Source organism: Balaenoptera borealis, assembly GCF_965194805.1.
Source record: "Balaenoptera borealis genome assembly, chromosome: 18".
Taxonomy (NCBI): domain Eukaryota; kingdom Metazoa; phylum Chordata; class Mammalia; order Artiodactyla; family Balaenopteridae; genus Balaenoptera; species Balaenoptera borealis.
The window spans coordinates 72,008,417-72,034,639 of NC_138877.1; the positions used below are offsets into that span (position 1 = coordinate 72,008,417).

The 26,223-nt window shown below is 37.1% G+C and overlaps 1 long non-coding RNA gene across 1 annotated transcript in view; it reads left to right on the top strand.

The window, feature by feature from the left end:
• The first annotated feature begins 16,526 nt into the window (after nucleotides 1-16,526).
• Nucleotides 16,527-26,223, top strand: part of LOC309616038 — a 49,371-nt gene continuing 39,674 nt past the window's right edge. The window contains exon 1 of the long non-coding RNA XR_014237225.1: nucleotides 16,527-26,113. This is a non-coding gene — a long non-coding RNA (uncharacterized lncRNA). The remainder of the gene's footprint in view (nucleotides 26,114-26,223) is intronic.

The following is a 26,223-nucleotide window of genomic DNA, read 5'->3' on the forward strand; positions in this document are numbered from 1 at the left end:
TTTGTCTGAATTTGATAATGCTTTTCTTCTTCCTAATTAAATAAGATAAACAGCTCATTGTGAAAAACCACATTTCGAAAACTCTCTTCTCATCTATTGTCATGGAGACAGTATAGGTTCTGTGAAAATGACTTTTTTTTTTTTTTACAAATCCTCATTTACTTCTGCCTCTTTCATTTCTCAGCACCAGTCACCTCAATGGTAACCTAGTGTTGTGCAAATCAGTGTGTGCCTCTCAACTTCTGAGAGTTGTGCCTGTGCTTTGCTTGGGATCCCTCAGAACCGAATCTTCTGTACTACTGGAGTAATAGCTCCACATTTTTCTGGGTGCCCACTTCATCTCCATCTTTGCTGGTAGCCACTCCATCTGTTTTGTTGTCTGGCTTCCCAGCTGCCTCCTTGTTTCACTGAAGATTGACTTTTCTTTTTTGTTTGCTATTTTTTCAATGACCTCTAAAATGAGATAAGAGAAAACTGAATTTTTACATTCATGTTCAAACTGAGAAAAATTCCTTCTAATTCCTTAATTAAATTTACCAAATAACATTTATGTTCCTGTGTTTTAGAACAAGATCTAGCAATAGACCTTAAAATCAATTGCATGGAGTATTTTGTATAAGCAATCTGTCCAGATGAATGAATTTAGGCAAGTATCATTTTAATATGCTCATATGTTTATTCCATATGTGATCACAAAGTAACATGATGATATGAATGTTCCTGCAGCCTTCAAGGATGACATCTTTGCAATGCTATGTGATAATGGGCCAGGTGTTTTGATGTGGTCAAAAAAATACTCAGGCATGAAACTTACTCCTGAAGGTATTCTTCAATGTATAATAAGCCAGAAAAAAAAATCACCAAGTTTCAAATGAGCCACTTTTCACACTCTCTTTCAAAAGCAAAAAGTCTGAATCTTCTGAAAATATCAAAACAGGTCACTAGTATCCATCATTTTCAAATTTCTGGTCAACTTGTCCTTCACAAGTGTAGTTCACAATGCATTGCTAGTTATTTGGTGTGTTTGCTTAGTTTTTTCCCACATAGCGATTGGCGTGCATTTTCAACAGGTATTATTTTAAAAGACTGGTATAATAGAATGAGGCACATGGTAGACGTGAAATTGAATTGGGATCAAGACAGAAAAGCATGAGTCTAACCTTTGCAAAGCTCAGAGAACTGAATGAAGGCATTGGTCTTCAGTGGAATCTATAGATAGGGAATTTTGTGTCTCAGCTATGCAGAACTCAAGGGGGTCCCACAAGAATTCCTCAAAGATCATGAAGGAGACAGAGGGGGTCAGATGGACAGAGCTTTTCACCAGAGATTCTATCACAACAAAAACTTCTGCCACTTCTGCTTTGTTTTATGGCTGCTACTTCTCCTCAGTCAATTGATGATCTCTCTTCATCCCCTGTGCTTTTGAGTGCTTAAGATCCTATGCCCTTTGTTCTCGAACTCAAAACAACAGGCTCAAGATAATCCTCCTAACTTCTAATTGCATATAAAAAAATTAAGTTTCACAACTGTACTCCAAATAGTGACTTACATTAAGCATATCACATTAAACCTCTTCTATTCCTTATCTCAAAGTATTTCAATTGAAGAGAAAAAATAGTCCACAAATGCTATTTGTGTAATATAAATATCAAATAGATCATTTTAAGCATGGAATCCACCTGCCTGACCTTCTGTTTCCAACCTATATGTAAACACATGCTCATTTTGTGTCTGTGTGTATAAACCATATTTTCCAAAGTGATTCAAGCCACTGTGAGAATCAGTGGCTCTGTCTTTAATCACAAAGTCATTCTCTGAAGCCATTCTTAGTTTTCTTCTTTGCTTCTATCTTTAGCTCAACCAATCCTCTTCCCCTCCCCAGCCCAATATCCTCTATGCCCAAACTTGGGCTGGCTTCCCTCTTGTGATGATAGGTGAGTGAGAATGGCCCTCATCTCATCATGTGTTTCAACTCATTGCTCCCAGAGGGCCCACAATGAGGGTCCCGTATCCATCCTAGCTGCCGCTGTGTCTTTTGAAGTGGATAGCAGATTTTACTGTTTTAATTAAACTCATTGCTGGTTTTGCTTTTCTTCTCCACTGACACTGTGGCCTCTGGCCTTGACTCTTCTTCCGTGAATACGACTGATCCCAGCATCACTTTGCTGCTTTGCTGCTCCCAGGGTCCAACAGCTAATGTCACCAGTGGAAAGAGAACTCCATCCAACCATGCAGTTCTAACAGTTGGGTATTAATGCTGCAGCCTCCTAAAAATCAATTGTTTCCAAAGGACATAAAATTAATTCTCCATTGGTTTGTCCCAGAGGCTTCTGAGGCTTTTCTTAAGTCTAAATGGTTGCCAGAAAGTGGCTGTGTCTTAGATCAGTCCTTTTCTCATACTGAGTTCCTGACTTCCTGGGTGACCCTCCCTGTCTTTAATACAGACCAAATCTTCTCCCCAGATGGTCGGTATAAGCTTAACCCTTGTTATATAGCATCACCAGCCACTTAACCCTCTCCTCACATAAGCAGTTTAATAGCTTTCATTGATATTCCCGTGTCAGTAGTGGAAAGATGGTGGAGGTAACTTGAATCCTGAGATCTTGAATTGTTTTCCACATGTTCAAACTGCCACAGTTTTAAAGGGAGGTATGTAGAAAGGGATGCTTCCAACTAAATTCACACTCTCTTTAAACACTAGAGGACTTGTTTGCAAACTTCTCCATTGGACTTCTGACCTTAGCACATGGGGCTGAAACAAGTACAGGAAAGAAAGACTTTATTTTCCTCTAATTCGACCCCTTTTTCTAAGTTTTTCATCCTAATTTTAGCAATTAATATCTATGTTCAGAGAGGGAGTGAGAGAGAGACAGATGAACCTAAGGGCATAACGCTGTGCCCTTGGATTTGACATGCACGTGTTACTCTAATGCTCAGGACAAGAATAGGTGTGTGGGTGAGGTAGGGAGTGACTAATGTGCTTCTCTTCCGTAAGCGGATGGGAATTTTGCGGTCATGGAATCCGTTAAACATTGAATATAGATTTGTCTTTGATCCCCAGGGAAATGCCTTCCTGCTTCCCCAAAGTGACTTTGCCTTTTATTTCAGAAAGCCAATAAATCTAAGAAGCTCACTCACAGACTTCTAATTGTGAATTTTTGCCCTGGTGGTTAGAACGTGTTACTAACAATAAGATATGTCAGCTCTCTGCTCCTTGTTCTCTCATCAGCTTGAACGGACACAGCAATTTGCCCCAAGAGTCTGTCCAGCTGGAGTTGATAGTGTTCCACTAAACCCAACATTTCAACGGAAGATATAAGTATAGTTGTATGGTAGAGTCAACAGTGTTTTAATAAACTTTAAGGGACATATGGAATTTCCATTACAAAAATGTCCAGAACACAGAAGCTCAACTCTGTCTGTTTGAAAGCCACAGAATCCTGCAGGTAAGAAAAACAAATGCTACAGGAAGGATCTAGTTGAAGGCACACTGGGCATAGAAGACCAAGCATTGAATCCAGCTGTTACTTATGATTTGAGTTCTTTTGCGAGTCCTTTCTGGGCCTCTTTCTTCTCATATATAACATAAGGGTAATAATTATTAGCCCATGGAATTGGTGTCATGACCAAATAAAATAATATACCCGCTATACAAGAGGCACTCCACGACCTCCATGAATGAACGTGGTGTAAGAGCTTACACTGTGTGCTCATACTTTGTATGCACTCAGTAAATGTTTATCATATAATCACTATAAAGTATGTGAGATATACCCTCATAATATTTAAAGGTGTTTGCCTTATAAGGTCGCCTTATAATGCAGGAAGGAGGGTCAGAGACACAGGTTAATTATTTATTAAGTGTTTATATGTATGTATGAGAGAGAGAACGTTATTGCAAGATTCCCTAAACCCTTTGGGCTGAATAATTATAATATGTAAGAGAAAAATGGACCACACAGGGTATTTAAAGACAGTCTTCTTGGTTGTCCCATAAGATACCATACTTCCCAAATCCTCGATAACATGAAAGTTGTCAGAAACCTGCTAGTATCCAGTTAACCAAATTAGTTAGGTTAATACATAGGGCACTGATTTGATAATATCCACTGCTCAGGGATTCCTAAATTTCCTTTACAAGTGAAAAAAACCCTAAAAAGATCATCCCTCCTATTTCTCCAGAAACACATTCATTGATGCTAATAAAGTTCAATCTTCTCTTCTCAGAATATTTCTACGAAAAAAGAGACTACTGGTCCCGAAAAGAATCTAAATCAGCATTTCCCTGACTCAGTTCCTTAGAACACTAGTCACAATGAAAATTTAATAAATATACACACTAAAAGTCAAACTGTGGCAATTTGGGAAATGTTAAGCTTTAAAATTAGGACATCTCAGACTCTCTAATATGTTAGTTTGTATTGTGACAGACGCAGTGTCATTTCATAAAACTTACTTGAGTCAGAGGAGATTTCAGCCATGGTAGGCTATCATCTTACTTTTCACCAAGTATTTTAAGTAAATGGGCAGTATCCTTTGTTTACAATTGGAAGCAGCACAGCAGAGAGATTAAGAGCCCAGACTAACCTCATGGGGTTGCTATGAAAACCAAACGAGATAAAGTGTACAGAGCACTTAGAATAGTGCATGGCACACAAGAAATGCTATGTTAGCTATAGTCTTACATATAAAGAGAAATTACATGAAGAAAATTTTTATGTAAATAATTGTTAAGCACAATTTTCCCCTTTCCTTGTGTTTGTGAGGCATACTTAAATCTTTACTGAGAGTTTTAGAATTGCCCATTTCATTACATCTCCAGTTAGAAAAAGAAATATAAAAGGAAAAGGCAAATAAATTCTAGTTATGTCTTGAAGAAATGATGGATTTATGACATATTTAAGCAGACAAGAGTGAATATACACTCATGGATGGGATTTGAGCAGCTGCATTTCTATGGGCAAGTTCTACACGGAGACATGAGTTAGGCAATATTATTATAACTATTTTAAAGGTGCGTGATTTGCAAAAGAGTGAGGTTAGGTAATCTGAGCACATACTTCAAAAGTTTGGCAAAGCTGAGATTTGAAAATGAATGTCCATGCTCTAGAATAGACACTCTAACCATTATATTTTTAACTTAACCTTATAGCAACAGCTTAATAACTGGTTTTAACCATTCAGGTTAGCAATAAAAAACTCATTGGCACAGAGGAAATAATGCTCTAAAGACTCTGAAATCTGGAAATCTTTTTATTTTACTCTCCTTATATATCTTTCTTCCCCCTAAATAACAATAATTCTCTGCAGCTGGTCATGAAAATTCAAGTCTAGACTTTAAAATGTATATTTGATTCTGACAGGTTTTGCAGCAAAATTTTGTAATAGAGTAATTGGAATTTAGATTATAAACTGCTGTTTGTCATATTTAATTGATATTTTGGTTGTTTCCACATTGTGTGGGTGTGAGGGTGAAGCTGTGGTATTCTTGGGTGTTCGGAGTGTTTCCTAAAACTGTAGAAAGATGTGGTTAGCGAGAGTTATTTTCGGAGGTGCTGAAATGATCTGAATGGGAAGATGTCCCAGGCCTCAGATATTAAAGAAATGTCTGAAATTTCATTCATTCACTTGACTGCTATTCCTCACATGAGTGTGAGCTGAAGTAAGGAGCCACATGGCACATACGTGTTTTGGTACATAAGTGAACACTAAAGTGGTGTTAAGTTGGTAGATGGGAACACGGAAGTGGACTTTTACTTTCTTTAGCTCTCCTGATTTCTCAGTGAGAGCCTGGGCTCACTTGGCAGAAAGAGGGGAGTCCCCATGTTGCATTTTACTTGTCCACACACTTTCCCATGGTGAGAGTACCCCTGCCTAATGACCTGAGTTTCAGTCTCTTTTCTACACTACAGATTTTTAAACCAATCTACATCTCATGCTTTCTTTTGTACTTTTTCTTTTTTTTCTTTTTTCTTTTTTTTTGCCAGTTATTTCAGTTATTGATACATCTGGATTTATGTTAATGAAAGATGTGAAGTAAATTTCCAAATTATTATTTTTCCTTCAGCTGACTACCCAATTTTCTCATTTGTTGAAAAATGCATTTTTCCCATTGATTTGAAATGTCACCTTTATTATATTCTGAATATTTGCCTCACTGTCAACACTCAAACCCTCTAGCTTTCGGACAGCTCTACCTTTTGCTTCCATGATCTTAGACTTTTTGACTCTCCTTCAAGACAAGGAAAACCTCAAGCCTCTAGACATAAATCCTTGCTTACTCCCCTGTTTTGGACAAAATACCTTTCATTCTTTTCTCATCAACCTAGAGAAAAACAGATTTGATTAACTGCTTTATCTAATTCTTCTGTCACAGATGGAGTAGATACAGCAATAAACACAAGTGGAATAATTGTACTTAAAAACACATGTTCCTCATAAAAAATGGTATCTTGTAAATTATTGGTATTAAAATTTGTTGTAAAGTAAGATGGTTTAAATTGCATGATGTTGGGACTTCCCTGGTGGCACAGTGGTTAAGAATCCGCCTGCCAATGCAGGGGACATGGGTTCAAGCCCTGGTCTGGGGAGATCTCACATGCCGTGGAGCAGCTAAGCCTATGTGCCACAACTACTGAAGCCCGTGCACCTAGAGCCCGTGCTCCACAACAAGAGAAGCCACCGCAATGAGAAGCACATGCACCGCAATGAGAAGCACATGCACCACAATGAAGGGTAGGCCCCGCTCGCCGCAACTACAGAAAGCCTGCGGGCAGCAACGAAGACCCAATGCAGCCAAAAATAAATAAATTAAATAAATAAAAATTTCATGATGTTTAATCATATATAATTGTGTGAACCCTCTCCCTTTACCTAATGCAGTCAAAACATAATATTTAACCTGTGAACCACTGTATAAGACTCAGGGGTCTATGGAGAAGATTCTGTGGAGTTTGCAGATATAACTGGGTGCCCAGTTGGCACTTCTGCATCAATTAGAGCAGCTATAGATGCATCTGTTTTAGTCAATGGAGTTTTTCTAAGATGTTATTTGAAAGAAATTTCTGGTGCTAAAAAAACTTTCAAGATTCTAAAGTAGACTATATTTTTCCTTTGATGAAGACTGCAATTTGCATACATTTTTAAAATATTTAAATTAAAACTCAGATTCAGCTTTAATCAAGAAGCCATCTGTAATTATTCTATGGTTCATTATATGATATTTCCTCCACAATCTCATAATATCCTCTATAAACCCTCTTTATTGGTCCCGGTTCTCCAGAGAAACAGAGTCAATAGGATATAATATATAGTTATTATAAGGAATTGACTCATGCAATTATGGAAGCTGACAAGTCCTTAGACTTGGAATCGACAAGCTGGAGACCACGGAGAACAGACGGGGTAGTTCCAGTCTGAAGGCTGGAAGGCTCAAGACACAGGAAGAGCCAATGTTTCCATTTCAGTCCAAAGGCAGGAAAAAGCTGATGTCCCAGTTTGAAGGCAGTCAGGAAGGAGGAGTTCCCTCTTATTTGGGGGAGCGTCAGCCTTAGTTTGAGTCAGGCCTTTGACAGATTGGATGAGGCTCACCCATATGAGGGAGAGCGATTGGCGTCACTTAAATCTACAGACTTAAATGTTAATCTCATCCAAAACACCCTCACAGGAACACCCAGAATAATGTGTGACCAAATATCTGGGCACCCCATGGCCCAGTCAATTTGAAATTAGCCATAAAATTAGCCATCATAACCTCCTTTGGTGAACTTACCACATTTTGCATCTTGAACATCTAGAACTCCATAAAGACAGACCAAGTCTTTGAGCTTATGTAATTTTAGTAGTAAGCACTGTCTTTGATCTTTAATAAACTTCAAAGATTCCTGAATAAATTAATCAATTAATTAACATTGATAAAACTATACATGTTGAATTAGGATAATAAATATTTTGGCAGGAATTTGAGTCTCCTTTTAACAGAAAATTCAAATGAATTCTTCTATTTGGAGATATATTAGACCATATTTTTAGTTAAATAAAAAGTTTTTTTTTTTTTTTTAAGAATAAACAATTTGGTTGCCTACCCTATTAAAGCTGGTCCTTGGATTGCTAAAATAATAAGTTATTCAACTACAACTCAAGTGATAAAGTATCCAGACTTATCTGTAAAATTTCTCTGAGAGAAATGAAAGCCACACACACACACACACACACACACATATGTATGTGTGTGTATATATATATATTTATATTTATAAAATTAGACATAGTTTTAGTGAGTTTAGATAATATATGCTGCTATGTGTTTTAATAACTTCCATAATTAATTTTGTGTGAGTCTTTTTGTTTCTCCTTTTTTCCCAGACATAGGCTCCACGAGGTGAAATGGCATGCAATTAAAGAGGATACTTCTTTTTGAGTGTCTGGGTAGCAAAATCTTGGATCTCAGTAGGATAATTGTAGAATTAGAGGGATTAGATAGTCTGTCTCCTGCTCAACATTGCCTCATTCACCTAATTCTTTCTATTACGAAGCTTAGGGTCAGTGATGTTAAGAATGAAAAGCTTGAAAGGTAATGTCTATGTACAAACAATCTACATTTTTCAATTCATTTTCTCACTGAAACAGTGAGAAACAATGCAAAGATGATTAATATGAATCCCTTAAATTGTGTAAATCCGTGCAACCTAGTCTTCATTGGGAGATTTTTCTTAGATTTAACACAGGGCTACCTCCTTCTCTATAAACTTTTGTTGTTGTGTTGGGAAATTAATTTGGTCTTAAATTTTCTTCCGTGAATAATACAACTGTCCTTGGAGACTTGATTCATAGGCAAATTCTCCTTAGAAAAACATTACTTGAATTTGAAACATTTGTAAAACGATGGCTCTTTGGGACTAGTGGCTTCTGACCTCTGAATCCTCATTTATACCCTAAGGCCATGAATGTACCCAGCCATCACCTCCACAGGCCATTCAGTGGCTCCCTTAATTTGTCAATCAGTCTTGTTGCTTACAGAACATATGCTTCTTATATCATGGGTATAGGCTTCTAGGGTTGGGGTCTTCCTACTTTGTTATTTCAATCTGCAGCTGCTCCTAACCTGGGTCCCCAGCAACTGTGCTCAAACATCTTTTCTTATGGGATACTCCTGCCTGTGTTCAGCTTCCTTATGTCTAAGTGCCCACGTATTCACATAACAGATGTCCCTTTTATTTTTCATTTTTCCTAAGAAGAGGTAGGTACAAAACAATTAGATGGTGACACAAACTGTAATGCCTGGATTGAATAAATTTATATCGGAGCTACCTAAGGAAGAGGCCTTCAATTGACATGCGATGTAAGAGAAAACTAACAAGTCAAAGGAAACAGGTTAAACAAGGTCTCTAATACTGATTTTAAGGGAGGAATAGGGGAAAATGAGAATAGTTTGTAGAAAAACACTATCATATATGTTGACCTAGAATTCTACATTAATTAAATTATTCTGGTACACCTTGTTCATTGTCCTTTTCCCAAAAGACCAGAAGAAAACTCTGTTGATTAAGCAAACTAAGTATATTAGACTTATGGAAGTAAGAAGAAAACCATATTGATAGTTTCTGGAGAGACTCTACATAAAGAAATTATAGAAGTGTATTTATTGATGTTTGAGAAACGAGATAGGTGACTTTAAGGTGGGTATTTCAAGGTGTAGAACTGGTTGGGATTGGGCAAAGTTTACAATATAATAGCTTTGGTTTTGCAGGCACATCAGAGAAGTGAGAATCTTCAAGTGAGGTTGATGAGCAAATTTAGTCTTGATAAGTAAGCAGTTTAGTTAATTCCTAGTCTTATCTTCCAGGAGCAGTTAATTCCTGAAGCAAAAAGATAAGCTATTTTTGCTTGATCTAGTTATAGGAAAGCATAGGAAAGTATGCAATTATTGTTTAACAATGTACAGGAATTATGCTGGTTTATGTTCTTGTTCTTCAGCTGACGTAAGATAGCATCCTATATGTGTTTAGAGAGAAATTTAAAAAAAAAAGAAGAAAGTTTTTCTCAGCTGTCAACTAGTATACACATCCAAACCCAAACACATATTCATAGATGCAAAAACTACCATAGTCAGTATTTACTCCTGGTTTGAGAATAACCATGAAAGGACCCTGGTGTTTCATTGGGGTTTGGCTTTCTCAGTAGTTTTTGACCACCAACAGTGGTAACATGTTTATTTTGAAAACCTTTCTTGGAAAAAAAATTAACCACACACAGTTTCTCTTTATTTTAATAAAGTAAAAAGATCTAGAAATACCAAAGTATTTGGATGTTTTTAGGGTCCATCCTTGATGGCTGATGGAACAATATATCCAGGTCTGTCCATAGGTCAAGCTATGGAAAAAGTGAAAATAGTTACCTTGTGAAGATCCTCCATTATGCCTTAGCCAAAAAAATCCATAAAGAAAGTCTCGAGAAAATTCCATGTCTTTGTTTTTGCCTAAGACTTAACTTAGGGAACATTTTCCTTGTTGGCATATCCCTGAAGAATGAACACCATACTTGCCATAAAACCCTAATTCCTGCCATGTATACGGAACTTTGAATATGGCAGAAAATTTTCACATGCCGTATCTCATCTTGCTGGGTCAAAAACCCTGTGGTAGATGGGGATTGATTTGTAAAGAGTGAGGTGCCGAAGCGCTCAGGTTCAGTACTCTGTGAAGCAGGAGAGCTGAAAGTAGAAATCAGCCCTCTTGACTGTGCTCCTTCAACTGCTTCAGATATAGGGTTGTGACTGCAGACCTGGGTGTAATGAGGACACAATCTTCCTCTCTTTAAAAAGATAATTATCTTTATACCTGGGATGCCTTCCTAGACAATCTGGATCAGTCTGGATAGGAACAAAAAGAATGAGATCTCTTACTAGTCCCCTGAACTCTCCTCAGCTAAGTCTCTGTGGGATGGGTGGGTGCGAAAGAGATTGAGCCTGAGGCCTCACTGTGCTGTGCATTTGAATGTGGTTCTTCTCCAGGAAAAAGTCCTTACTTCAGAGCATTTCAAATGTCTGAGGTGAAGAATTCATTTAATTTTTTTGAATCTTAATATATCACCACTATACATTTTCATAAAATCCAATAAAAACTTACTGGAATAAGTAAAGGGGAAAAGAGCATACAAAACACAAACCTACATTTTAAAAAAAATTATTGCATTCATTATACATAAAATTACCAAGTCATTTTAGAACTTTCAAATTGTTTACTCATACTTTGTGTTAATCTCACCACAGACCTAACAGAGCAGCACTGGTCCGGGCTACACCTTGAGGAAAAGTGCTTTAAGTCAGGGCATATCTAGACTGTAAATGCTGATGTATTTGAAGAGGCAGAAGAAGATCTTTACAAGCTGAGAATTCCATGGGGGTGAAGAAACACAGTGCTTTGTTGAACCACGACTATTAGCTGGGAAATCTCCTTACGTAGACACTCTCCTCCCGGCATTTAAATCCCCATCTCTTAAGGCACTTATATTTTCTATTTTGAATTTGTAGTATTTTATGCTTGCTTTCTTTCAGTTTCTAAAATGTAAGCTCTTTTAAAAAAGATTTGTGCCTAACTTGCATGCATTTCCTTCACTCAGTTGAGCAGCTTGCCTAGGAGATCAGTAAAGATGTTTCGACTGAATAATGCGCCCATCTTTATAAATATAACAAAGGAATACAAAGCAAATTACTGTCTAAATCAAGTTACTGATCATCAAGTACAACCAGCCTGTTCTTAAATTGTAAAAGGCTCAAATTCTGCTAGAGATAAAATAATCAGTTGTTACCCTGGTTATTATGGGATGAAATATGCCCCCTTAAAAGATATGTTGAACTCCTAACCTGCACCCATGAGTTTGACCTTATATGGAAGTAGGATCTTTGCAGATGTAATTAGTTAAGATGAGGTCATTAAGGTGGGCCCTAATGTAATATGTCTGGTATTCTTATAGGAAGAGAAGAGAAACAGACACAGAAGGTAGATAACAATATGAAGACGGAGGCAGAGACTGGAGTCATGCCCCACCAACCAAAAAGCACCTTGCAAAAGGCAAGGAAGGATCCTCTGCAGAGGGTCTGAAGGGACTATGGCCCTGCCAATACTTTGATTTTCGACTTCTGGCCTCCAGAGTTATGAGACAATAAATGTTTGTGGCTTGAACCCACCCAGCTTAGGCAATCAATACATCAGGGAAATCTGAAAAAACTGGAATGATGAATTACATGTGGAACTTCCTCAAAATCTGGAGAATAGACAGAAAACTTTAGGAATGCAGTGTTGGCTTGAGGCTTTGGACCAGGAGCTCACTGATTCTATGGCTACAAAGAAGGAGATGAGTACAACGTATCTAGCAAACATCTGATTTTTTAAAGCTGAACAAACTACCTTAGACCTAGAGAAGAAAATGTCAGGTAAAGAAATGGCTTGGCTTTCAGTGCCTGGTGCAATAGAGGTACCTTTCTGTATGCAGAGGAGAGGCATGATGTCCACTCTTAACACCATAAATGTGCCAAGGCGCCTCATGCTATTTGAATTCTTTTTTTCCCCGAATATCACTAATTATTTCCTGGCAGAATGGGAACACATTTGTAGAGAACCACCTAACTGTCAATCCTTTTACTCTAATTGTAATTTCCTTTTACTACTGATTTGTTGCTCAGGGTATTCTAAAGAAAATAAGAAAATCTTGTTATTTTACAAGATTTGAGTGAAAATGCTTATCAAAATAAAACTCAAATATAAGGCTGCGTTCAAAGGGCATGTAATAACTTGAAATTCGAAGACGTATAGATCAATCCTGTATTGATTCAGTTTAAAAGCTTGTTAGGTGTGTATTAGTAGTCATGCATTAAGTGCAGAATGATGCATTTCCAATTTGTAGAATCAAGTATATGAAATCATTAGTGTATGTCCATTAAGTACAATATAATACTTATAAAATTTATGGAATCAAATATAGAAAGCTGATACTATATGAACATTAATTCTCAATTCTAGAGTTATTTAACCATAACTTGTTACAGGAAAGGATCTTCAGTCCATAATAAAAACTGGAAAACATATGAAGAAAAACTCAAGTGGAAACAAGAACAGGGTGGAGATGGATGAGCACATTTAAAATAAAGTAATAAAACAAAAGCGATCTATTAAAATATCAGTTGCCCGTAAAAGTGGAAAGAAGACTTTAAAGTTGAACTCAAGGGCGTAATTTTTAGATGCTCTTGTACCTGTAAAAGGAAAAGCAGTTATCTGCAATATTTTCAAAGGTCAAGGATATATTCAGAAATAGGTCAGCAAGAACTGGGGTGGCAGGTGCTGCGCGTACCTTGGAGAAGGCGCCTCCCACCTGGCTCCCCGCCTTCCCTCTCTGATGACCCGTATGGAGCCCCACCCAGCTGCCGTACCCAGCCAGGCGCGGGATCACTGGAGGTGCCATCAACGTTTGCAGCATCGCTCACTGTATAGACGTGTAAGGCAGCAAATTAGAAGACCAAGCAATTCTAGGAAAGTATTTCTAGTGTGCAGAAGTCCAAGTGAATCAGTTAGAAATTGAACTGCTAAATATGAACATTCTTCTGGAATAAAACTTAAAAGTCAGACACAAGCTTTTAATCATGTGATTTTTCACCTCTCATTACAAAGCATTCGAATTAGAAAAATCGGTAACTCCAGCATATTCTGAAAATAAGATCAAAGAGAGTCAAGCAACGGAAGACAGAGTAATAACTTAACAAAGCAAATGAAACATAGGAGATTCTAAGCTAGCTAGTATTTGCCATGTGGCAGGCAGTCCTCTAAGTGTGCTCTATATACTGTTATTAATTCATTTAATTTTGGAAATACCTTTCAGAGTAGGCAGCACCTTAGAAGTGAAGAAACTAAGGCACAGAGGGGTTAACTTACTTGCCCAAGGTCTCACAGTTGGTAAGAGTTGGAGGTTGGATACAAACCCAGGCAGCGTGTCTCAAGATCAGTGGCCACTCCTTGTCACTACATGATATTGACACTTGCATAGTTTTAGTTTGTAGCCTTTCTGAAACTGTAGCATGTTTATATAAAGTGCTTCAACTTGCTACTCATAAAGAATTTTTTAATATTCCTTTGCAATTTCACTTAAATAAACATGAATAGCTAGAAATATGTGTCTTATATGATATGAATCCATTTGAGAAATAGGTAAACCTATTAGCAGATATAATAATCAGGTCTTTGTCCCTTTATGCTTTATGGAAGTTTTTCTTTTTTCCTTTTCCTATTTCAAATCAGAACAGGAGACCTCTGGTTAACAACACTATGTTCAGTGCAATGATGCTGATTTCCATGACTCATAAACTAGCTTCAAAATCAACTCCATAACTGGGACTGCAAGAATGTTCTATTCAATAACAACAAGATGGAATTAGTGTGTATAGCTTCCTAGTGTGACAACACTTATTTTAAAAGCAAATTGGGATTAGGCTTGTCCCAATATTAGATTCATTATTTAGAGCACAGACTAAGTGCTCTTTTCATCATTAGCTTGTATGTATGTATGTATGTATGTGTGTATGTATGTATGTATGTATGTATTTATTTATTTATTTATTTATTTATTTTTAAAGCCAAATGTAAGTCCTAGGAATGTAGAAATATTTATTTTGGAGGCAATTGCTATTACTTAGACACTCCAGCTGTATTTCATTGATAAAATAGAGGCAGATGTGAGTTAAAGTGTGAGATCCAAGGCAACAACATATGTCTTTTGCACTTTTATATACTGACTCCATCGAAGTCTATTATATTGATTCCATCGAAGTCTATTAGTAAATGTACAAACATGGAAGATTTTGAAGATGGTTCAAAATCACAGTGGGATATGCAGAATATGTTAAATTTTCAACCAAACCAAATGACCACAAAGTTAACTCATCATTATTGATTTTAAAATGAAAACATAACTTTGAGATTCTAAATTATCTCTGTTGGTTGAAGTTAAACATAGCAGGTTGATCACACATATTTATCAATATTTTCTGCTGATAACCAACTAGGATTGCTATTGGTTTAGTGCTGGTCATTGTTTCTAGGCTTTTTCCTACACAGAACTAGGAAACATTTTAAAGAAACATGCGTAATATTTTCATATTGATATTTCTAATTCAAAGTTAAAATTGTAGAGTTTTTACTTAACTTGAGTTTGTATTTGTGTCCTGTTTTTGCCCCACTGAAAGTCTTAACTACATAATTATTTGCTCTATCATCTATTATCTATTTATCTTTCTATATATCATCTCATAATTGCAAGATAGAATATCAATAATGAAAGAGCTTGAGATTTGAATATGTCATATTCAAAGAAGTAAAACTTCTATCCTGCCACTCTCCTTTCCCTTTGTGTAACAATTTTTATTGATTTTTAATTTTTCTTACTTTGAGTGGGGTTGGGAGGGGGGTTGGGAAGGTGGGAGGGAATGAAAGCAAAAAGGTGTTCTTCAATTTTTTTTTTCTGTCTTCCAGGATTCTAAATTTCTCCTTCTGGCTCAGTTTTTTTCATTCATCAGCCCATTTGCATCAGGCCACTCTCCCTTTGCACCACCTTCTCATCCAGGTGGGGAGGAAAGACAAGACAATCACACATTGCATCAACAAATAAGTATATATTGTAGGGGAGCAGAATATGCCACCCCAAAATGTGTCTTGTTGTCACAAGGATTAATTTAGACTGATTATTTTTTAAGAATGGAAGGCTCAGGAATATTTTTTTTTCTTACCTCCTCCTTAACTGCCTAAAATAATTTAGATAAAGGGCCTATTCGTGGAATAGAGCTATCATCAGAGATAACTGCAAAAAATATGGGCTAGATGTGGTGGAGGACATTTGGCAGGGCCTAGAATCAGACTCCACTCTGTGTCCCATTTTCTCTGCCTGGCCCAGCAAACATTTGTTTATCAACTGTTTGGTTTTCCATCTCCATGTGAATTGCCTTTTTCCCCTTGAAGTCTCAAACCACTACCCCCAATATCCTCTTTTGTCTTTAGTTGAAGATGATATTTAAGGTGAGGATTTTGGCCATTTTGGAGAGTTAGTACTCCTGGGTCTCTCCCATGTATATATGTTTTTAAACTTGTATCTGATTTTCCCCTGTTAATCTATCCCATGTCAATTTTATCCTTAGACCAGTCAGAAGAACCTAGAGGTGTAGAGGAAAGTTTCTTCGTCGGAAATAATATGTGTCAGGCACATTTAAGCACTAAGGTTACCTCAGTGAAAAAAAAAAAAAAATACAAAAAAAATCTGTCTTCATAGAAATCACATTTTAGTGAGGGATGCAGAATTTAAATGAATAAATTAAAGTATCAAGGGAGGCCAAGCAGAGGTGGTCAATGCTCTAGAGAAAAAGTGTGTTTCTCAATAACATTGTTTGAAATAGCTGGTGCTTCATGAAAATGAAAAGCGGAAGGCTTTTGTGTTTTTTTTTATGACTTTAAGTCTTGACAGTTGCAATCCTTTAATGCATATATGTAATGCAGGACCACCTCTCCCCCAAATTCTCAAATCTGATATGTGGCTGGTAAATATGAAATAGTGGCAAATGCTCCAGAGGAAAACAGCCTGGGGAAACGAGCACAGAGCAAGAAGTTGCGGGCATGGGGATTTTAACTAGGGTGGTCTTCTATGAGCAAATAACTCATGGGTGCAGGAAGAGAAGAGAGGCCTCTGGGGGCCCTTGATGTATTTCTGAATTTTGCTGTAACTGCAGGGGACACTTTTCCACAAGGACAGACTCACCTTGGCTGATAGCGTCTCACCTCCAGCACTAGTTGTGAGTCCTCTGCTTCTGTCCGGCTTCTCCATCACAGTAGGGGCGCTCAGCCAATAGGAGACGGGGGCTTCCAGATGCTGACGTTCCCAGACCATTCTGGGAGGACTTCTGAATGCTGCTTGGTGGGTGGGGCCTGGCAGAGTGGGTCACTGCCCACAGCTGTGACCCTGATGCTGGTCCCTTGTTTGGACTTTTCCTCCTTTCCGATGTAAGTGCGTAACCCTTCCCTCTCTCTCTCCTGTTCCTCCTCTCAGTCTCTCTCTGTGGGGAAGGCAGTCAGTCAGCCAGGGGAGCATTCCAGGCAGAGGGAAGAGCAAGTACCATGGAGGCATGTTCTCATGAACCAGGATCATGGAGGCCAGTGCACTGGGAAGGCGTGTGGGCAAGGGGAGGAGGAGAGAAGTGCTCAGAGGTAATAGGGCCGAATTGGGTAAAACAGCTCCTTGCATCCCTTTCAGAGGAGCCCAAGGTCTCCAGAAACAAGCTCAGAGTAATTAGCAGCAGAAAACGTTACACAACGTTAAATTGCTAGTAAATCGTGCCACGGAAAGACATAGCATCAGAATATCTGGGTTCAGAGATAAAATGGACCTCTTTACTTAATCCACACACTGGTGTTGAGACAGGCCTGGGACTTGGACCCTTTGCTGCAATGCTTGCACCTGGACAAACCTCTCCTCAAGCAACAAAGTATGAAGAAAGTGTACTGGACTGAAAACAACTGCATGCATGTGCAGTTGGGGCAAATTCTGGGCAAAAGATATAAAGGGACCAAAAAACCCAACTGCCACTTTTGAAGAGCCTGGAGCAAAAGCAGGGTATTGCACATGCCCCCTGCACACACCACCTAAGGGGTGGGCAAAACACCTAAGCCACCCCTCCAACCCGACCCCTGGACACACTGCTACCCTCACCCCGTATAAGGAACCAGCTCGCCTCTCCTCAGGGAGCGAGCAAGGGAACCTGTTGTCTGTTCTCGCTCCGCCCTGCTGCAGCAGGGGTCCCGACAAAGTCTTGCCTGAATTTCTTGTCTGGCCTCTAGTCAATTTCTACTCATTGGGGAAGGCCAAGAACCCTGGTCGGTATCACTGTTATCTCCGCCCGCCATGGTGACTTTGCTTTCTTTTCTTTCTTTTTTATTTTTTTTTTCTTTCAGTCTGCTCTGAAATACTTTTCAGCCTTCCTGCCTGTCATCTCTTCTCTCCAAATTATAATCGCCATTTTGTCAATTTCTCCTACCAAAATGCTTTTCCAAATTCCTACTGTTATCAGACATATTAAGCAATATATACACTTTTTTTTTCTTTTTTTCTCCATTTCCTAAAGCGTGTAACTCTGGCGGGTTGAGGGGGGGAAGGAATGAGCAAACTTCCCTTTACTTAAGTGTTACAAAGTAGTGAATATACATTACATGGCAGAATACTGATAAAATTTGTTTTATGGGAGCCTTCAAACAGATACATATATGTTCAAAGAAAGAACCATAAAGCTAAATTATCATAACAAGGGTTTCTATTTTTGAGTCTCTAAAGTATTTTAGAGAATAAACTCACTAAAATTTTATATACTTATAAAAATACAGTGTATAAAATTATTTAGTAATCATTCATCTTTTCAAAACCTTTTCCAAAGAAATGAGGTAGCATCTGCTACATATTTATGCACAAAGTCTTCTAATACCCTTAGTCTTTGAGTGGCTGCCTGGCAAATAAGATGAACCGTTTGCATATAGATTTAAACCTCTGAAAAAGAAACAAGAAATTGGTCAGGACAGCTAATAAAGGAGATGTTTGATGAATGTGGACTAAATGAATGAAAGCGTGATCACTAACAAATCTTGCTATTCAAGTTCAGCTAAGCTCTCAGGCTTGTTCAGCTCTCTGTTAGACCTACCTTGATTATCTTACTATTACTTTCTTCACAAAAGCTACACTTAAATATTTCACCCTATTTTAAGCAGCAAACTCAATCCTATTTCCTTTGCTTCAGCAGATTGTCCTCTCCACTGCTGCAGATTAAGGCCATCTGCATAGAAACTGGCCCTGCGTTCATGAATGGTAGTGCAACTCAGACCTGTCCTTCCTTGCTCTGAAACTGTAAGTAACTGCAACTTTCTGTTTGCTTTGCAACACCTAATCCATAAACTTTTGTATTATGTTAGTGTGTGATATCTTATACTTTGAGTAGGCTGATTAAATTAGTAAATACGTATTTAGTGCCAAATATGTTTCAGGAAGGCTTATTGGTGCCAAATACACAGAAGTGAAAGAAATCAAATCACTTCCTCTCAGAGATTGCGTTCCAAAGGGGGCCAGGGAGAAAACCGAGAATTAATGAAGAAAAACACAAGATTATTTGAGATAATAAGAGTGTTAAGAAGAGAGTAAATGAGGTGATTTGAAGAACTGAAGGTAGTACGCTGTGCATGGGGATTACTAATTTAATAATGTGGTGAGGAAAAGTACATCCGAGGGGCAAATGTTGAAGATTCTCAAAACCTTGAGTTCAAAGACTCTTCCGCCTTTTTCTTAGTTTTCTTCATGAAATTTTAGCAGAGACTTGTGTTCACGTGACAATTTTCTAGAATAAAGCTGGGGGAGGAGACCCAGAATCATGAAGAAATATTTGAAGCAAGTGGAGATGGTGAGATGCATATAGAGAATGCGAAGGAAAAGAGAAGGTTTGCATAGCTATCTTTAAATAATCCAAAGAATTGTTTTAGGGATTGCTGCATTTCTTTAATATGTAAAATCAATAGGCAAAGGGTAGAAATGATAGAAAAATGAGTTCATCTAAATCAATATTAGGTGTTTAGTGATAGAGCCAACTCATGATGTGCAAGCAGAGTTGGTACTGCCGGTCAGAGATGCTGCAGGAGAGACCTCTCTCCAGGGCAAGAGCACCCATCCAGCGCTGGGTGGTGCCTATAGTTCTTTGCAAAGCAAATACTAAACATACATATTATGCTACGAGCGAATGAAAGAACTCCTTGTTAAACACAGCAGCATAATATAGTCAAAAGCTGAAAGCAATGCAAAAAGGAGTTTTAGAAGAAAAATTCTAGACAACTGAATGTAAACTTTGGTTCTGTTCACACAGTGGTGAATTCTTCCTTTTGATTGACAAACACCTGGGCGAACTTTTTTTCTCTCTCTTCTCCTATTTTACATACTTCACTGTATACTGGCTAACAAGTTAATTTACACATTTAAATAGTATCTCAGTATTTGTTTTCCTTAATTTTAGTCCTAATAAGTTTCAATGGCATCATATTTTGTGATGTATATTAAATCCAGAATAGAAGACCCAGTGTAAACTAGCCATTTATCAAGTCCGTCTTCGTAAGTTAAATTGAACTTCGACCTGTTATATCCTCATTTATTTCTTTTATCCCTAAACCAGGAATTCCTTTAACTTGTGTTACCTGCTCATGTGTGACATCTATCTTGTTGAAGTGGAAAGAATATGGGCTTTATCTTTAAGACTGTGTTGTCCATCTTAATGAAATGGGAAACATTTAGATCTCAGTTAATCACTAACTCAATGACACTGGGACATTCCTTTAACATATACAGGCTCATAAAATGATAAAATGAGGGCAGTAATTCCTATTTTAAATTGTTGCAAGTTTTACATTAAAAGGAGACATTAAAGGCAGCTGAAATATTAGCACAAAATAGCTGTTCCATAAATAGTTTCTTTCTTTTATCTGGATACAGAGTGGTCATAGAGAAGAAACTTGTTTTCTTATATATTTCATATTTTATTTGGGGGAGATTATTTTACTTCTCAAATTATCAATTATATATATATAATTGATAATTTGAGAAGTAAAATGTATATATGATATATATAGTATCTAATCAATGTCAAAGAATTTCTAATCTACAAAATGTCATCAAAACTAATGTTTGGAAAAGAGGAAGGGCACAAAAAAAGAATAGATTTTCTTTATAAAAATAAGGTAATTTGATGAGGATTATAATATACATTTCCTTTACTTATTGAGTTACTTATTCATTCATTTTTCATTTATTGGTTCATTCTTTTAGAAGCATTTGTTGACATTTACTATGGGCCAGTGTTTACACATATACTCTATGCATAATGAAATATTTTGATATCATACCACCAATATAAATACTATATGCTTTTTTTGATGGACCAGCATTTAAATTACCATTACTTTTAACTGTCATATTTTTTATGGCATATTTTTGGAAAAGCTCCAATAATGGAATTTAAATAGACTATCATAATTTCTTATATTATTAAAAAGACTCAATTTGATGTTTATTCTTAGAGTGTTGTCTTTTGGAACATAATTCTGAATGAGGTATGATTGAAAGAAGGCTTTCAAAGTATGTATGAAAGACATGAAAGACCAAATACATTTTTAATGTCGCTTCTTAAAACCAGGTACTGCTTTACTTATGGAAAGCAGAGATGTATCAGTAAAAGTTTAAAATGATAAGATGGATAAGTAAACCACTGAGATGATTTATACAGAAAACTACTTTTGAGTTTATCTTAAAACATTTTGTATAAACTAGATCTTTATTGAAAGTTTACTTATGGTGTAAATGAGTTACACAGGCTTTTTCCACCACTTTTTATAAATGAATAGTTATTACTACTAAAATGAGCTTGTTCAGAATGCATTACTTAATTCTCAGATTTTCACAAGTCACACAATTCAAAGGCAACCACAGTACTTCTTTACATTATTTTGCCGAACTATGGAAGAAACTGTTTTCGATGTTTGATAATAGGATTAATGGATTTTTCAAATTATGCCCCAATAAAAGTCTGCTGCTATTTGCCACTAAGAAGGAAGAGGAAGTAATACTGAAAATGGCTGCTATGAAACTGCAATGAGAAATTGAAATTCAATCACACATTAAATACCGTGACATCAGCATGCTTTACATTTTGAAGCTAAGAATTTAAAGGCAAAATAAATTACTGACATTTTAAAGAACAAATGGACTAAAATGTGACTTTAAAAAGGAAGTTTTTCTACCATAAATTCCCTGGTAACGGTAGTTCCATAATTTCAAATATTCCTCCAATATCTCAGACTGTTTCATTATCATGAACTACATACCCTAAAACAATGTCAAATATATAATGTTGAGTAGATATGCCATCACCTTTATAAATATACACACACACATACGTACATATTTACATAGGTGATGGTATATCTACTCAACATTATTAATTTCTCAGTAATCTTGCAACTGATAATGAATAGCAAGCGTGACATCAGTGAAAATGGTGTAGCTGTAGTTCCAAAGGTCCATCCTTCTACAAGAATTTTGAAAAATCAAGCAAAAACTTATCAGAATCAACTTGTTTGGAAAACAGTCAAAGCTATACAGGAACCCAGGAAAACAGTGCATCAAGAAAAAGACAACTCAAAGATGGTAGAAAAGCTCTGTGATATTTTTACCTGGGCTTGTTCCCCCTCTAACTGGGCTCAGCAGTTGTCTGGAAGACAGCAGCCCACGTTTCCTCTGTGGAACCTGGATTCCTGGGTCTCGGGGAACAGCCCAGACCTTCCTCTCAAAGAATATGTTTCCCTCATGTTCTAACCTGTCTGGGTGCTACCTAGGCCCTGACACAAGGAGCTTGCCATTTTTTTTGCAGAATTTGGAAATCAACCAGAGCAGAAATGCAGCAGACATTCCCCAAAACTGTTGTAAGGTAAAGGAACAACCCATTGCTGCCTAAGGTGAAGATTTCAGGTGAAGGAAGCAATAAAGCACCAAGTCTGGGAGGAAAAGCTGGCAGAGAGCATCTTTGGGAAAGGAAGGCCTTCAAAACACCTGTAACTGGGGACTTCCCTGGTAGTCCAGTTGTTAAGACTCCGTGCTTCCAATGCAGGGGACACAGGTTTGATCCCTGACTGGGGAAATAAGATCCCGCATGCGGTGCGGTGGAGGAGGCGGAGGGGGACAAAACCAAAAAACACCTGTATCCGGGCAACTGAGGAAGCCACCTGCATAGCGAGTGCAGAATCCAGGCTCAGAGACAACCCGAGAAGACCCTATGCTCACCTCTGGCTCATCTCCAGGCTCAGGGCAAGAGGAAGTGAGGCCTGAGGCGGAGTCCTCAGCTGCCTGATTGCCCTTGAAGGCGAGCCCAGCTCGGAGCTCCCCTCCGAGGACTAGGGGGCTGGTCTTTTCTTTCTCTCTTTTTTGTTTCCAATTCTTCTTCTTTCCCTCCCTCCTTTCTTTCTTTCCTCCTTTCCTGTCTCTCTCTCTCTCTTCCTTTCTTTCCCTTTCTCTTTCTTTTTTCTCCCTTCCTTCCTCCCTCCCTCCCTCTTTCTTTTTCTTTCTTTCTTTCTTTCTTGTTTGACTTTAGCTTTTAAGTAAGTAAAACAAATCAATTATATGTTTTGTAATAATTCATTTCATGTGGCTGATACTATTTTATTACTGAATATTGCGATATTGCAACGTTCCCTAGAAGTAGATGAAGAGAAAATCATATATATGAACATGAAAATACATGAGAAAATGAAAAAATGAGAAAGAAGGAACACTAACTATGATTGTGGAGGAGTAGCTCAGCAAATAGAAGGGGAAATAAAATAAAGGCAAAACATGAGTACTCAGCAATAGAATCATTCCCCCCTAGGCCTACAACCCAGGGTTGTAGGTTTGTAGTAACATGTGTGAATCTTGGAAAACTACAGCGCTACAATCAGTGTATTACCAGACCAGAAACTTTTCTCCTGCAAAAATTCAGTGATATTTCCTTCACTATGACATTCTGTGGGAGAAGGAAGGAATTAACACCATTTTTGCTTCTTTAAGTAGTCATATAAAGTTTTACTTTGCCTATAGAATTTTGCAAATGCTTTTAAACTAATCATTACTTTTAATTAAACTAAATTTTATTCTCATAATTATTCTTATTAATTAGTAATTACTAGGCATAACAGGCATAAATGGCATTTAATTGTATTGAAATTTAAAAAAAGATATGCCAAGCATATACCAATGCTCTAATGGCCAGAAATAGATGATATTGAATGCAATTTTTGCCAAATACTTTCATTAAATAAAATTTTAGCATTTGATGGAGGATTTTTATTAAGTATGCAAAAATTTGACAAACCAACCAAGTAAACATTGAATTTTATTTCCTTGCGTGATATTAAGGAAAATCAAAATTATCAAATACACTGAGGTGTGTAAAATAAATAATTTTTCTTGGTAATGTGACTTTAGAAATTTTAAAATCAAAATAAATTAATTTATCTTGGGCTAAAATGGTAAAGAACTTAAAATACTTTTTTCAAATAATAATTTAGAGTTAACCATACTGGAAAAAAAGAAATACCTGTTAATTTACTAAGTCTTTTTTAGTGTGTGCACAATTCTTATGACAATATAGCCAGGAAATTGTTGGCAACCATTAGTTTCTGCATGTTTGACTAAGAGGAGATCCTGCCCAGGAAATGAAAGCCTGCAATTTTCATAACTTGTAAAATCAACAATATTTTTCATCTGAGGTCATGACGGGTCAATCTTTGGTGAGTGAAAAGAACATGCCAAGGTCAGTGAAAATTCCCACAGGAGAATATTGATGGAGATTAATTTTAGAGGAAGATAAATGGGCTAAAACTGAAAAGAATTGACCATAGACGATTAGGGTTTATGGTTTAGAAACATTCATTTTAGCTGAAGGGTGCTTTTACCATGATCCCTTATTCAACCTGACTAATTTAATTATTATCAGGTGTTAATAGTTCAGCAATTATGCTTGGATTTATTTAACCATAATATTAATTATGGAACCCGAATATTAATAAATAGCAATAAAATAAACAAGAAACATCAGGACCAAATTGGATCTTACAATGAAATATCACTATTGCATACCATTGGCAATTAATAATAATTAAGACTATATAATAGCATGACAGTGATTGGACTATGATATTATATTATTATTTTTTAATTTATTTTTTATTTGGCGCCAGCTGGGTTGGAAGACTTGCGGCGGATTACTTTGTCTCAGATCATTGATCTTGGTCAAGAGGGTTGTAACACAAAGGCAGCAGGCTGAGTTTACTGTCTAGGAACCTGGAGCAGGGCAGGGTCTGAGAGATGACATAAATAAGAGTCTAGAAACACTGCCCCTAAAGATGGTAAGCCAGTGCTTGACACCCATGACCCTCAGCTCACTGTAGGACTCTAGAATCATTGCAATGTGCAAAATCCAGATATCCACATAACACTGCATTCAGATAAAATAAACAGTACTATATATTCCATCATTCAACAGATGTTTATTGAGTTCCTACTATGTTCTAGCCATTGTTCTAGGTGTGGTGTTACAGGATGGGCATAAGCATGTTGTGGGTCCCTGATACATCTGGAAAGGCATGAAGACAGTTCACACTCTCACACACACACACACACACACACACACACACACACACACACATTTATTATTGCCAGAAGCAGATCAGAGTTTATTTTCCCATCAAGTCACATCACGGAGGTGGTGAGTTAGATGGGCATATGGCTGTTGACCACTTCCTAAGTCTTTCTTCCTCTTTGCTAATCTACCCTTTTCTCCTCACCACAAAGGTGACCATTATTCTTGACTCTGTTATGTGATGCTGCAGGCAGGTCCTCACACACCGTGGTTCCTTGAGGCTTTTGTGTTTACAAGAAGAAACTCGGTTCTCAGAATTCTGAATGGACCTTCTGTAATACAAACGCATCCTTCTCTTGCCAGTAATGATAGGTTTTCATGGCAAAACATCAGTGAATTATTATTGAAAACAAAAACAGTAGCAACAACAACAAAAGACTCTTCACATGAGGGTGAAGACAAAAAAGAACACAGGTGATGGTGGCATGGGTATTTGTATATGTCCAAACTCATCAAATTGTACACATTGAATATGTGAAGTTCTCTGTATACCAATAAAGTTGTTTAAATAAATTAACTTAAAAAAAGAGAACACAGGGAAAATAAAGGTCATGTTTTGCAAATATATGTAGATGCTATTTTAATGTCAAAATATTTTAAGGGTTAATTTATTCATTTAGCAAATGCTTATTGAGTTTCTTTTATGTGCCAGCCTCTCTAATATTTTCTGGCTATTTTCTCAGTGAGCAGCAAAACTACAACAATCATGTGCGATTCATGGGCTTTTTTCTGTCATCTAAAATTCATGTTCTTATGACATAATAGTATAGTAGGATCAGGATATACCTACTGGATGTTTATCACAGTGGGGTTTATAAGAATGAAAAATAGGCCCGGGGACTGCTATTTGTCTTAATGTTGTAGAATAGTTGACTCTATATGTGCATATATGACTAATAAAAATATTAAAATAAAAAAAAAAAAGAAAAAAAGAAAAATAG